The sequence below is a fragment of the Lepidothrix coronata genome, unplaced genomic scaffold (assembly GCF_001604755.1).
Source record: "Lepidothrix coronata isolate B3197 unplaced genomic scaffold, Lepidothrix_coronata-1.0 Scaffold33, whole genome shotgun sequence".
Lineage (NCBI taxonomy): Eukaryota > Metazoa > Chordata > Aves > Passeriformes > Pipridae > Lepidothrix > Lepidothrix coronata.
In genome coordinates, this window is record NW_016690213.1 from 3,094,061 (window position 1) to 3,107,561 (window position 13,501).

Consider the following 13,501-nt stretch of genomic DNA (forward strand, 5'->3'; position numbering starts at 1 on the left):
CATGACATTCACTGAGACAAACATGCAGATACATTTAGACTTTGACAGTACCTTTGCTCAAAAGGTAGCGAAACCAAAAAGCAACAGATCAAAGCAACACAACAAATCTTATAAGTTTTAATTAAGCATAAGCAGCTGCATCCTGTCTTCTCAGAAAAAGTCCCATTATTTGTGCTATATAACATTAATGCTCACTGAGTTGTAAAGCTCAAGGGAACTCAAGGCACAATTTGGAAGAGACAAACATTTGTTTTTCAGAAACAGATTCATTATTGTTTGAAGTAGTGGTATAATCTAACCAGAGATCTCATGGGAATATCTTTGAAGAGTTCTGTCTCTGCAAATCAATTTAATTTGTAAGAAAAGGAAATAAAATTACTAAAAAGGATCAGATTAGTATTGCAAAGAGAACATTGATGATATTTCTTCAAGGAGACATTTTACCCTTTAGAAAATCATCAGGAAAAAAATACCTTTAAAAGAATTTTTTAAAAATTAATTATTTTCTATCTTATGGAGTACTGAAAAACATGAACATGGAGAAGGTTTTGGCCACAATCTCCCAAAGGGGGATTTGTACTTTTGTCTTTTTAACAAAACAATCTCAAAGTGGCTTTGAGCAGCACTAATAATAGCAAGATATTTCTCTAGAGATTCTGGCAACAGAAGCAGCACAGACTCAGTGTAGTTCTAGTAATTCAAGCATGGCTTTGGAGTATGTGCTCACACCTAGGTTGTGTTTGCACTTCCAAGAACTTTTTGACTGTAAAGAGATTTTCTTTCTGCAAAAATAATCATACAGCAGTAACCAAGCCAGATTTCTTTTATCAGAAATTCTGATTAAAACACAGACTTCTTGGGTCTGATAGATTTCTGAACCATACTTGGTACGAGGAATACAATTGATAAAGAAGATGCCTAAATATAAATAGCTTGTACCATTGAGAAGCCTCACCAGGGCAGAAACTTTCTAGAAACACAAAGCAGAGACTGTCTTCAGTCAGTGAGTACTTGCAAAAGACATATAATCAAGGGTATATTTATTGCCAAATATAGCTGCTACTGTAGCACTTACATTTTTCGTTTTTATTGTATTCATTAAGTTTGTTCAAAGGAAATTGCAATAGATTCATGTTTGTTAGCACCAGCCTACACAACATCAACACTTCAGGAGAGCAATGTGGCCAGGCAGCAGCACAAGACAACAAAGACAAACAGATCTCACTCGTTGAGTCAATCAGCCATTACTTGAATTTGAAATGTTGTATGATGTTATTATTCATTGTTAATTCTTGTTAACATGCTTGGCTGAGAAAAGGAAGGTGTGGAGTATAGCACCTCAAAGAGGACACAGCCTGAGCTATCTGGAGCTGTTCAGTGTTACTCAGAGGTTCATATTAAAAATGTGCTGACTGGCTAGCACTCTGGAAAATCCCTGTTGGACTTCTCAGCTGAAAGTGGTTATCAGAGAGTACCAAACAAATTCAGATCCTATAACCAGTAATTAAACTGTGTGTACTATTCTCCAAATTTGTTAGCTTGTACTTGAAGATACTTCTTACACCACACTACATAGCTTTGAAGATCTTCAATGTCTTCCTAAAATTGCCCTAATGATTCCTGTAAAAAAGAAAAGAAGTTTCTTTAATTCCATGAAAATATTAGTGTGACTCATGAATAAACCTTTGACCTTGTCCCTTTTTCAATGTCAAACTTACTGACAGAGCACATCTCGTGTTGTCCCAAGGCAGAACTGGCAAAATTCCACCTAACTGTATAGGCATAGAATGGCAGAAAAAAGCAGCTGAAACTTGGCATCAAACCACGAGGGACCTGCTTTGTGAATTGTCCTTGAATGAGAACTTCAAAATATGGTGCATTTCCACAAGTGTGATTTCAGAATGACAAATAAATAAAACAGATTTTTTTGAATAAGAAATCTCTGAAGAAAAAGATAAATTAAATGAAAAAGATGAGTATGAATATGGAGGGATTTAATTTTATAAAAATAATGTTATTGTTTTTATTCTTATAAAAAGAGAAATGCTCGGAAAAGGAGTTGAAGTTTGTTGTTAAGGGCTTTTTTTTAACCACTGATAATTTTTCTTCCTAAGAATTATAAAAAATACCTAAAAAGGTCAAACATTTTCTGCAAAAATCTTTATTTGGACCAATGGCTAGATTTTTAACTAGAAGAAAAGATGGAAAATGGCAAGATTTTTAACCAGGAGAAAAGATGCAAAATTTTCAGCTATAATAGCTATATTTCTTTATGGATTTCTAAGCAGAAAAAAAAATTTCTCAGAGAAAGGAAGAAAATCAGGCTTACTTAACTTGTCCTTGCAAACATAGGTGTGTTGCATCCCAGAATATCTGCCAGATTGCTCTCAGCAACATTGGCAATTCTCATACCCAAAACTGAACTGCGAAGTCTAATTTTCACAGCTTGTCTGCTGAACGAGGAAGTCAGTCTCTGAAAGAGCACAGACCTTAAGACAATTTTTTTGTTGTTGTTTCCTAATAATCAGGCTTTTGTCTAGCAGTTATTTTTATATTATTTCTGAATGTTCAGCTTTTATTATTATAATGATGGAATCAAAGACCAAACAGGAACAAAGCCCACATATGCTAAAAAATTTGCAAATACAAAGATATTCTATTTGCAAATACTAGATATTCTTATTCTTCCAGAGAGTGCAAACTTGAAATAGGAAGGATAGAAAGTCATTCATAAGGTGTGGGTAAATCAATCAATGAGACTGTAGTAGTGGTAAGCTTGTTCTTCTGATAGTCACGTATTTTTTTCTCTTCCGTTGAAAAAGGAGGATTTTACTGGGCTTTCAGAGGGTTTTTTCCCCCAGTTCTTAGGGTAAGACTTTGAGGATTTTCTACCGGAGAGGAAGAAGAGTGGAAGGGCAGGCAGAACAGAGCTGGGAAGAGAAGATTACAAGACAGAGAGCAAGGCAATAAATGCCCAATCAGTAGGTGGTAGAGGGTGTCAGCTGGGTGTTGTCCTCATTAGCTGCTTGGGGGTTGTTTCTGCTGCTGTCGCTCTTCACCTTGCTCCTGCAGACTATATTTCCTGTTTGGTTCCCTGTTGCAAGTCCTTCTTCATCCCAAGAACAGCAGTGCTGGAGGAGTTCAAATGTTCTTAGAGGCATGTGAAGATCTTTTGAGTTGAGTTTGGTAGTTTCCACAGGGTTATGATAGTGACCAGCTACACCTCAGAGCCTGAAAGCACAAGTGGAGTTTGTCATGGGAATATGACAATATGGGATCCCAAGATCTGGACCTGCCAGTGCTCACCCATGAAAAAGAGTTTAAAACTAAATATAATTCTGTTAAGGCAGGACATGATATGACCCAAAGAATTCTGAAGGGATCACAGTGGAAGATATGCTGTTTGTTAGTCACCTGCAACTAGACTTGGAGAACTGAAAAGATGAATTTTGTCTGGAGACTGAGCATAGGGAGGGATTTTTGGATGAACCGAAGCAAATTTTTTTTTATCTCCACAAATAAAGGTATTAAAATTGCATTAGCTTTAAGGTATTCATACTGTGTGATGTAGTGTAGCTGGAAAATTAAACTGACAGTAAATTGCGGTGCTTCTTGAATTTAGTATTTATTTTCATTAGAAGCAAAAGGCTGTTGGAGTTCTTCTTAAAGAAAGTATAATGATCTTTTTTGATATTGCTTGTATAAGACCAGTGGAAACTCTAGCTGCTTCATTTTGAGGGCAGGATTCTGGTAATCATCTGCTCTTGAAGTTTCTGGTATTTTCTTTAATAAAATACTTGGTGAAATAGGGCTTCTCTTGCTGCAGTTGTCAGTCAGTGCAATTGAGATTAGTGTAATTGTCTCCAAGTCATCTCTATACCCCCAGACCGAGAGATTGCTATGATATGATGGGTTTCTCCCCAAAAGAAGAAAATTCAGTTTCTTTAACATTGCCTTATACATTATGGAAAGAAGAGGATGGAGGGAGGGAGGAATAAATATACTTTTCTTCTAAAATCTCCAGGGATTTATAACCTTCATATCTCCTTGCTGTCCCCCAAAGTTCTTCCCTTCACAATTTCTGGATTTAAGTTTTCTAAACCAGACACTGCATAGTTGTTGATATGTTTTGTTGCACTATTTTAAGGGCAAGAGTAGTACTCAATATTCTACTAAAAATTACTTTGGTGTACATCAAAAGTACCGCAAAATATATGAGCTGGATTTCCTGGCTTAGAGGAGAAAGATAGACACTGATAAATAGTTCTTGCATCCTTTTTCATGAAGTACTGGTCCCTGTAGTGTAAGAGTTTGGGTGAGTTTACTTGTTTTGCTGTTGTCAGTGTGATGGGTTTTCTTATTTATAATATTATTATACTTCTGTTAGTTACCTAGAACATCCAGGCTTTTCCTTCTGTGCTGCCAACTTACAGAAACATCCCTATCAAGACTCCTCTTTCCAAGCTGGTCTAGGTGCCTCACTGAGTAATTACTCATCTCTTCTGGCATTTCATGAAGTTATTTAATCTCCTATTCCTACAAACAGCAAATGTTCTATAGTTGAGAGGTATCATTTTTAGCTTCTTTCATAGTGCAGAGATAACATTCACTTTGGGACATGGTAATACCACTCTGCTTGCTCATTAGCTTCCCACTTATGTTCTTGCACACTCCTTCAAAGTCTTCATCTGGTTGTTGTACTGAAGAAATTAATCTACTAAAAAAGATATTAAGTGTTTAATAGTTATTTCAGATATTTCTGTGAAGATTTTGGGCCATAGCTGCGTTCCTTACCATAACCTGAATTGTCAGCTCTTTCTTTGGCAGCAGTGTCTCAAGGCTGTAACAGAGACTGTTGTCTCACCCAATATGCAGGTAGAAGGGTGCAGGACAGACCTACTTCTGAAGAATGTGGAAAAACTGTTTGGTGGGATCTGCAGAGATGGACGGAGGTGACTCTTGCCATCCTGTGAGCTCCCCTTGAACTGGTGAAAGCTTTGAATTACATAATGTAGTGGAAATCTCAGGCTTGTGGAATCTCCTTCATTCCCCACATATCCTGTTGTTTGTACTTGACTTAATGAGCAGGACAGAAGCACAGAAGTCTGTGACCTTCTGTCTCTCCTTAGAAGTCACCTTGAGGAAGCATTTAGATACAAGCAATTGCTATTCCTATGTGGCATGTTCTGATAGATGGAAAAATGGTGGTGTCTCTAAAGGAGTGGCAGCTTTTTCTCTTTGGATGCAGAAGTTATTCTTTATAGCTAGTTTTTAAGTGACAAATAAACCAAATGTTATTCTTTGTGCATTAATGATGCTTAAAAGTGGTTATCAGTGTTGTTTCACTGGCTTGGTACCATGAAAGAGAAATGATCAGTGTGTACTCTGCTGGGACTGCAAAAATAAGTTTTGGCTTCATCTGTAAAACTAGGAGGAAGACAAGGAATGGAGAGATTTCTTGTTCTTGACTTATTTTTTCCCTTTAGACAGAGACTACAGCATGTGTGCATGCACCATTCAAATGGAACAGTTATGGTAACTCATAATAAAAAACAAAGAAAAGGTGACAGCACTCTCTCTTCCCCTGCAATCTATTATATACCACACTGAAATAGTTGAGTATTCACCTAGAAGTGGATGAAGAGCAAACAGAGGATGAGGATGTGATGCACAATGTGATAGTGAGAGCACTCACCTGGGAGAAGGTGAGTGCTGTGTACTCTGTGCAAAATGAAAGTGCAACAAGACATTGAAAGCAAGCCACTGAGTAGTGTCTGGAAGATATTTCAGGTATTTCTCTGGAAGTGTGAAAGAACATTTTGAGGTTGCAGAAAGGGGATTTGAACCTGAAATTCTGTGTTGTGAGTGTAGCCCTTCAACAATACATGGACATATACTCTTATTGAGAAAAACTTTATGCCTCTGACAAAAGAAAGTATTAAGACAGGAGAATAAGCCAAGGAAAAAGTAAGTTTGGGATTACAGTCACAGAAAACTGTACACTGAAAGGGACCTCTGGATATCAGGTACTGTAGCTTTGTTCCCTGAGAGCTCACTTTAATGTTAAATAAGGTCACTCCAACCAAGTGTCCCACCTGGTATAAATGGACTTCCTCTAATCTGTTCTCATTTACAAAACCAAAAAGAATTTTAGGAACTCTTGGAAAATGTATCATTTGCATTCACTTTACATTGGTCTAGTACACTAAAGCATCACATGCTAATCACAAAGGTGGCACTGAGGTAAGGTGTTGCAAGCCGTGCTAAGGAGTAATAAAGAACTATGAATCTAATACAGGAATTGAAATTGATAATGCATAATGAAGCAACAGAGGAAGGTTAACAGAAGGGGGACAAATGAAACAAAATATCAAATGAAGCAGAAAAGCTTGGCTTCTTAATAATTTTGCCAAGTGACTTAGCAACTGCTAATGTGGAACAGGAGGCACAGAACAGCTTTGCAAATCTTCCTCTCTTTTTTTTTTTTTTTCTTTTTATTAACAATCAGGAGATTATGGTTTTAGGAAGGGAAAGATAAGGATATCCACAGATTTATCCTGACATGGTTAAGTGTGAAGATAAAAGCTATAATAGATTATATGGTTCAGAGTATAAGAGCTGGAAATTTTAGTATGACAACTGGAAGAAGCATTTTAAGGCAGATAAAATAATGATATTTCACTGGAAGCCTAAAAAAGTGTTCAATTTGAAGTCCATGAAAATTGAAGGAAACAGTATTTAAAATTGTCAGCCTGAGGAAACCTCAGAGTGTTACAGTGTCTGTTCCCAGTGTTGTTTAACTTTAGTAAAGGGTTTTTGATGCCTTTGAGAATGGTACATGGACAAAGAGTGTCTTCTTGCTTGCTGTCATCATCTTCTGGGAAGGGTGATTAAATTATCGCAGCCCGAAAGGGCTCAGTTTGATTTCCTTTTGCAGGTGGCCAGATGCTGTAGCCCAGGGGGCAGCTGGGCAAGGAACACAGCAGGGACCTCTCCTTTGTTTCATAAAGTGACTTTCTCAGAAACCTGCAGATGATAGGGCTTTACTAGATCTAGATACAAAATTCTGATCTTAAACTGAGTAGGATGAAGAGAAAAATGCTTGGAGAGGTAAAGCGAAGCCACAATCTGGTGTTATCTGAAAGAATCACTGAGGTATCTGCACTTCATCACTGCTTTTGGATTTTTTTGCACCCTTGCTATTTATATACATTTGCACCCATGCTATTTGCATACGCCTTTACATAGCAAGGGTAATATGGAGATGCCACAAAGGAAAAATGTCTTCAAAGTCAATGTAGTTGCTGGATATGTTCTGGCTATGCCCCTGTGCCTCTGCTCACAGAAGGCCTGATACAGAAACATGAGAAGTGAGGGGCTGGGAGGGGAGTCACAAACTGTTCACAAAGGGGATATGCAAGGTCTCTCAAAACAGAAAAAAGAAGTGGACTACATAAGAGAAAGCCAGGTTGGCTGCAGTCTAGATTCTGTCAGTCTTGGATATGAATGTTTCTTATGTTCTGGAGTAGAGTTTCTTTAAGTTTCAAAACTTACAACTCATTTTCATCATGTAGTCAAGAGATTTACTATACTGGATGCCTGTCTCTTTCCATATTTCAAACCATATTTCATGCTGGAATACTTTTGGACTTTGGGGTTTTCTGTTTGTCATGTCAGTATTCTCCTGTTAGGAGAAGGTGTGTTTTCTTCTTTTGTCTTTAGTTCTTGTCTAAAATATCTAGTGCTCATGTTCTTGAATGCAGCCTCAGATAGAAATTTGTCATGTTCCACCTACAAAAATAAGGACGAAAAAGTAATTAAAAACTGAAATTTAACTGTAAATGTTTGTACAATCTTCTCTGCAGATGTTCTTACATAGTGGTACACAATACTTTTATGAACAGGAATAAGCTTTACAAACAAATATGAACATAAATGTGACTATTTTACTGACACTAAGGACTACCCATACAGGGATTGAGTTGTACAGCTGAAGTTGTTTGAGTCAACAGTCAGCATCAATCTCGTACTGTGAAGCTGTAATGATAATAACAATAAAGAAGAAAATTAATGAGCAGTAATGTAATGAGATGAGAAAGGATTTGGAACATGTTAGTACCTGGCCTGATGGAAAGAGGGCTGTTCAATTTGTAGGTAAATTTAGAATAATGAATCTTTGAGTGTAGACTACAGTAAACGAATAGCCACTAATTGGAAAGTTGCTGCTGCATGTTAAATAGGAAGTCGACTGGCGAGCTAATTTAGAAGCATCCCCGGAGGATTTCTACTTAAGGCTCAATGACAGAAAGGAAGAGAGGTGAGGATGAGACTTGTGTTGAGAGTGAGACAGAACCTTCTTTTTCAGATTCCTTACAAAAGCATCATTAGTCTGAATTGCATGGAGACTACCTTCTTGTTCTGGCCTTAGGAACTCCCCTGGTCCCAGGGGACAGCATTCTCTATTTACAGAGCAATTTAAAATCTTGTAGTTTCTGTTGAGGGATTGACAGTGAGACAGAGTCTGTGTGCTCTGCGAATTTGAGCCTGGGAAAGAAAGGCTGCAAAACCAAAGAAATCTCACTCAGTGAATACTTTTGCTGCTTCAAGAAGACAAAATGCAACTCCATATCAGGAGTGGAGAGGAAGACTTGGTAGTGAGAAATGCTGTGCTTCGGGCTGATAAGATTCAGAACGTCTCTGCATGCAAACAAATACCATCCATACTGTTAGGTGAGATTGTATTGGCAGGGATCTGGCAATACTGTGATGTGGTATTCCAACTATTTGATCTATGCCAACAAGTGGGAGTTTGTGTGAATTCATGAGCCTGGCCATATAGCTGTCTGCCAGCTGCTGTCCCACCTTGTAGCTGGAATGGGACAATGCCCAGGCAGTGGGATGGCAGGACTGAGACTCATCAGGCACTCACTGATCTCTCAAGGCAAAGCGTTTCTCAGATGGGTTGTGTCGAGGTTACAGTCTCTGCCTGCCTGACTTGAGACTTGGAGGTAGCCTTATTTGCCTTGTGGTACTGTTCAGGGTTTTGGGAGGAAGACATGATGCTTCGTTTTGAAGGCTGATGAATAGGAGGGGGAGTGACAGAAGGCCTTTTCAGTCTCAATTCCCAGTCCATCCACGTTGTAGCCAATCCAGCAAAATGTAGAGCTGAAGGTCTCCCTTTACCCTAATGTGTTTGTGGAGCAGATAGGTGCAGTCCTCAACTGTTTTGCCAGCAACTGGAGGATTTTATTCTACACCAATGCTTTTACTTTTTTAAATACAATTCATGAAATTCCAAAAACTTCCTAGTGGATGTGTGGGGCCAACACAGCAAATACCAGACACGTAACATTTCCGAGAATAAGGCTAACACACTACTGTGTTAGGGGAAATGGGGAAAAATGCTTCTGGGAGCATTTCGGAGCTGGGAGCTCAAAGCCTGCTGGCTAAAGCTAAAACTTAGGCAGTCTATCTGCCTTCCTCCTGCTACTGCACTGAGCCAGTTTCAGCACACATCCTACTTTAATTGCTTAGACCTTTGTTTCTATCTTAGGGGAAAAACATAGTGTGTGCAGCTATTACTTTTTACCTTTTCTTAAAAAAGACTTTCACGTAAACCCAAAAGCACTCTGAGGGACTACAGGAAGCTGACCCTTTTTTTTTTTCTTTTTAACAGCAGTGTGCAACAGGCTTTGTGGATTCTAGTCATATACAGAATTAATGTAATGATTTTTAATGAGACAATATATCATGATTAAAACACCAGTTGGTGAATGAGAGCAACAAAATTATTAGAGGTTTATATCTTCTGAGTATTGTGAGTTCATAGCTCATTAATAACCTTGGGTCTTAGGATGCTAATAATAATGCTTCATGTTGCTAGGGAATGGTGCTGCATGACACATGGTAAATGCTGTGTGGAGAGGATATGCCTAAGGCATGATGGCAACTTGTTAATCTTTTTATTATTTTATTGAGCACTCTGTGATGACCCATAAATTTGGATGCAGTTTGCAGTTTCTGTTAACATTGGTTGTCCTGATTAAGTGGCTAGTGAAACAGCATTTTACTGCAGCATGGCTATTTTCAATATCGGTTGCTGACGACAGTGCTCCAGATGTAGTAGCATGCAGTGAGTAGGGTTTTCCAATATTCTGGCAGTTGTCTGCCACTAAATTTCTATATGCCTCAATGAATTGTGTACCTCCTTGCACCTTTGCCTACAAAGATGAGGTTCAACAGCAAGGAATTTAGGGCAAAGACCATTTCTTCCTCCCATTTCATACTGCTTACTGCCCAGGATTCCCTTGTTTATCTTGGGCAAATAATAATTTTCAGGTTTGTGGGTTTGTCTTTTTTTCAGATATATAATTGATATTATTATCAGAAATGCACATTTACACTGCAGTGTAGAATTTCAGATTGACTACAATGCCTCATTTTTAAAAAAGAATTTAGACCTTGTAGTGCTGCTGTGCCTGTAGCAGATACGGCTGAATTACAGTACTCTCACAGGTGAGGATGCTGATGCAATACCTCTGACATAATGCAGTCACAACCCCCCAAAGAGGACAGTCATGATCTCAAACCAACTTGGCCATAGTATTTGGGTCCTGTGGGCCATCACAAGTTATGCTTTCACTCCTATAGAGTATTAGCATCTTGATGCACTGCCATCATTCCCCTTTGCTTAGGCCAAAGGGCTCATCTTCAGCTCTGTTTTATTTATCAAGGACTAAGGTTTCTTGCAACATAGAGGTCAGTTATGCAATATGTGATTTAATTGACTGTCCATCTATTGGTCCCTCACTGATAATGATTTAAACTTGTTTGTTGATCTCCATAAAATTACAGAAAATTAAATTTCTGTAAACTTCTTAAAACTGATCCCTTGACAGAGTAAAAAACTGAGAGATTTGTGCTTTCAGTTGCAGAAAAAGCAGCAGAATTCAACTGCTGTTTGTGATTTGTTGGGGCTAACCTCTAATCCTGTCTGCCAGACTGTTGGTAGCTGTAGATTATTTGTATGTTGTCTATTACCTGATTAAAATATTAAAGAGGACCCAAGACAAGTGTTATCTTGAAGGAAGGGTAATGTCTGACAGACCAAGAGTGACTGCTGTAGAAGAGCAGGCATTAATAGTTCTGTGGCACAGAGAGCAGCTTATCTTAGTCTTACCCGTGTCCTTCTGCCCATGATTGTGGAGTGCCCTCTCAGTTTTAGCTGGAAATTTCCACTCCTAAGTGGTTACTTGATAGAGATTTATTCAAATATGTAACATGGATTTGATTTTGACACAAGAACAACCCTGGGAAAACACACCACTGGGCACAGTGAGATCCTAAGACAGGTAATCACCACCCATACAACTCTTTGTTGAAACAAATCCTTTCTTATAGTTTGAAGATCAAAGCCTTGTTGTTCACAGATTTCTGTCTCCCACAGATGGTACCTAACTTATGCATTCTGCCTGTTCAAAACTGAGGCAGGCACTGAGATTATTTCCTCTCCTAACTCTCTATGTTTTTCAAACAAGTTAAATTCCCAAGGTCCCAAGATTACTTGGGCAAAGTAATTGTTATGGCCACCGTGCTGTAACCCTGCCAAGTGATGAATGCTCACTGTTCCCTTTGCAAAGCTGAACAGCAAGTGTTCAGTGCTCCAATAGGGGACATAGTCCTTCACTAGGACAAATGACTAAGAGTTGGTTAGAGGTGTTGACAGGGCTCATAGTAAAATAAAATATTGCAGATTGTTAGCAAAGCTCCTATTACAACAGTGAGAATATACGAATGAAAGAAAGCCAAGGAGAATATTCTATCTCATTAGTCTTTCTTTTTCCTCTTTCATACATGCCCATATAAAACAGACTTTGATTTCTGTCCATTTTTAATGCCTCATATTGTCTTTGGGTGCTCAGAAATGTTTTTTTCTGAAGATGTGTTTCTTTCAAAGTAATGGTCAGTCTTGGCATACTTTTAGGTTGCATTAATATTGAGTACTCATCAAATTCAAATGAAGATATTTTGAAGATATGATTATCTGAAGTTTTCCATAGTTTTAGGATGGAGAAGGACAGCTCTTTGTCAAGGAGAAGAAAAACATATTTACATGAAATATTGCAACATCCAAATTCAATAGCCAGAGTTAAACAGCTATTAACAGAGGTTGTTGAATCAGAAATTATTTTCAAATCATTCTAGCTAGAAGAAGCAGTATAGTCACTCTAATTAATAATTAAGTCTTAAGCACTAGACAAAAAATACTGCTTTATGTTGTGTTATTAAACTCTTGAGTGTACTGCAGCATCAAAATTCCACTAAATAGTAGAAATCAAATCACTTTCAAGTGTTCATCCCCAGACCTCTTCATCTTGATGTCTATAGTCTTAGCATATGCTCATCTGAGAAACACTTGTAAACAAATAACCCTCTTCACTGAAATGTCTGGCTGCTCTTGTTGCCTTCTGAGAGAAACAAGCTTCTGCTCACGCAAAACTCTCAACGGTCTGTAATGAAAGCTCTGCCTTCTGCTGTCCACTCCTAGACCAGTATCTCCATTTTAAATGTAATTAGCCCTAATAGAACAGTAAGAAGTAAAATTATTTGGATGATGACTTTGCAAAGTAGTTTGGACATTCTAGGGAAACATTGCAGAGGAATTCAGCATTATAATTTATATAATTTCTGTTCTTTGGATGCTATTTTCATTGTGCCTTTATGAAGCAGTGTGGGTTTCAGGTCATGTATACTAGTCTAGTTTTATTAAAATCTGTAATAGTTCACTGTAAAACCACATTTCATTTTTTCTTCCAGTCTCCATTATGCTAAATTAGCCTTAAAATTAATCTCTGTCCTGATTTCCTATTTTCTTCTGCTTTGTATGCTCTATTCTGGTGCACGCACTCTAGTAATTTAGCCCTGTGAAGGGTAAATATGCTTGTTAGAACACCATCGAGCCACTTACACTAAAAGCCAGATGAATTTTATTCTGTTTGCTTACAAACCTTCTGTTAAGGGAGTCAGCTTCTCTGGAACCTAAATGATACTCTACCTTCACCTAAATTCAGTGAATAGTTTCTTCTGCGCAAGGAAGAAGAAACCAGTAAGGAATACTGCATGTGTTTCTGTGCAATGACTTTATCCTAGAAATTCTAGTGTGGGTCTGAGTTTTCTCCTGTGTTTCTTTTTTTAGTTTGTTTTTGGTTTTGGGTTTTTTTGTTTGTTTGTTTGGTTGGTTGGTTGGTTTTTTGTGTTTTTTTTTTTTTTTGGCAGGGGATAGGTGAGGTGTTATTTAAAGGTTCAGAAATAGTATGTACTTTTTATTTTAAAGTTGACAATTTCTCAAGGTTAGATTACCTGTGATCAGTACATTTTGTTAAAAATTAAATGGACTGCTTTAAGATCAACTTGAAATAGAAATGCCCCAATATTTTCTGACCCCTACTTGACCACTGAATTAGAATGTCATTATCCTTAATTTACCTTGAGCAGATATAAC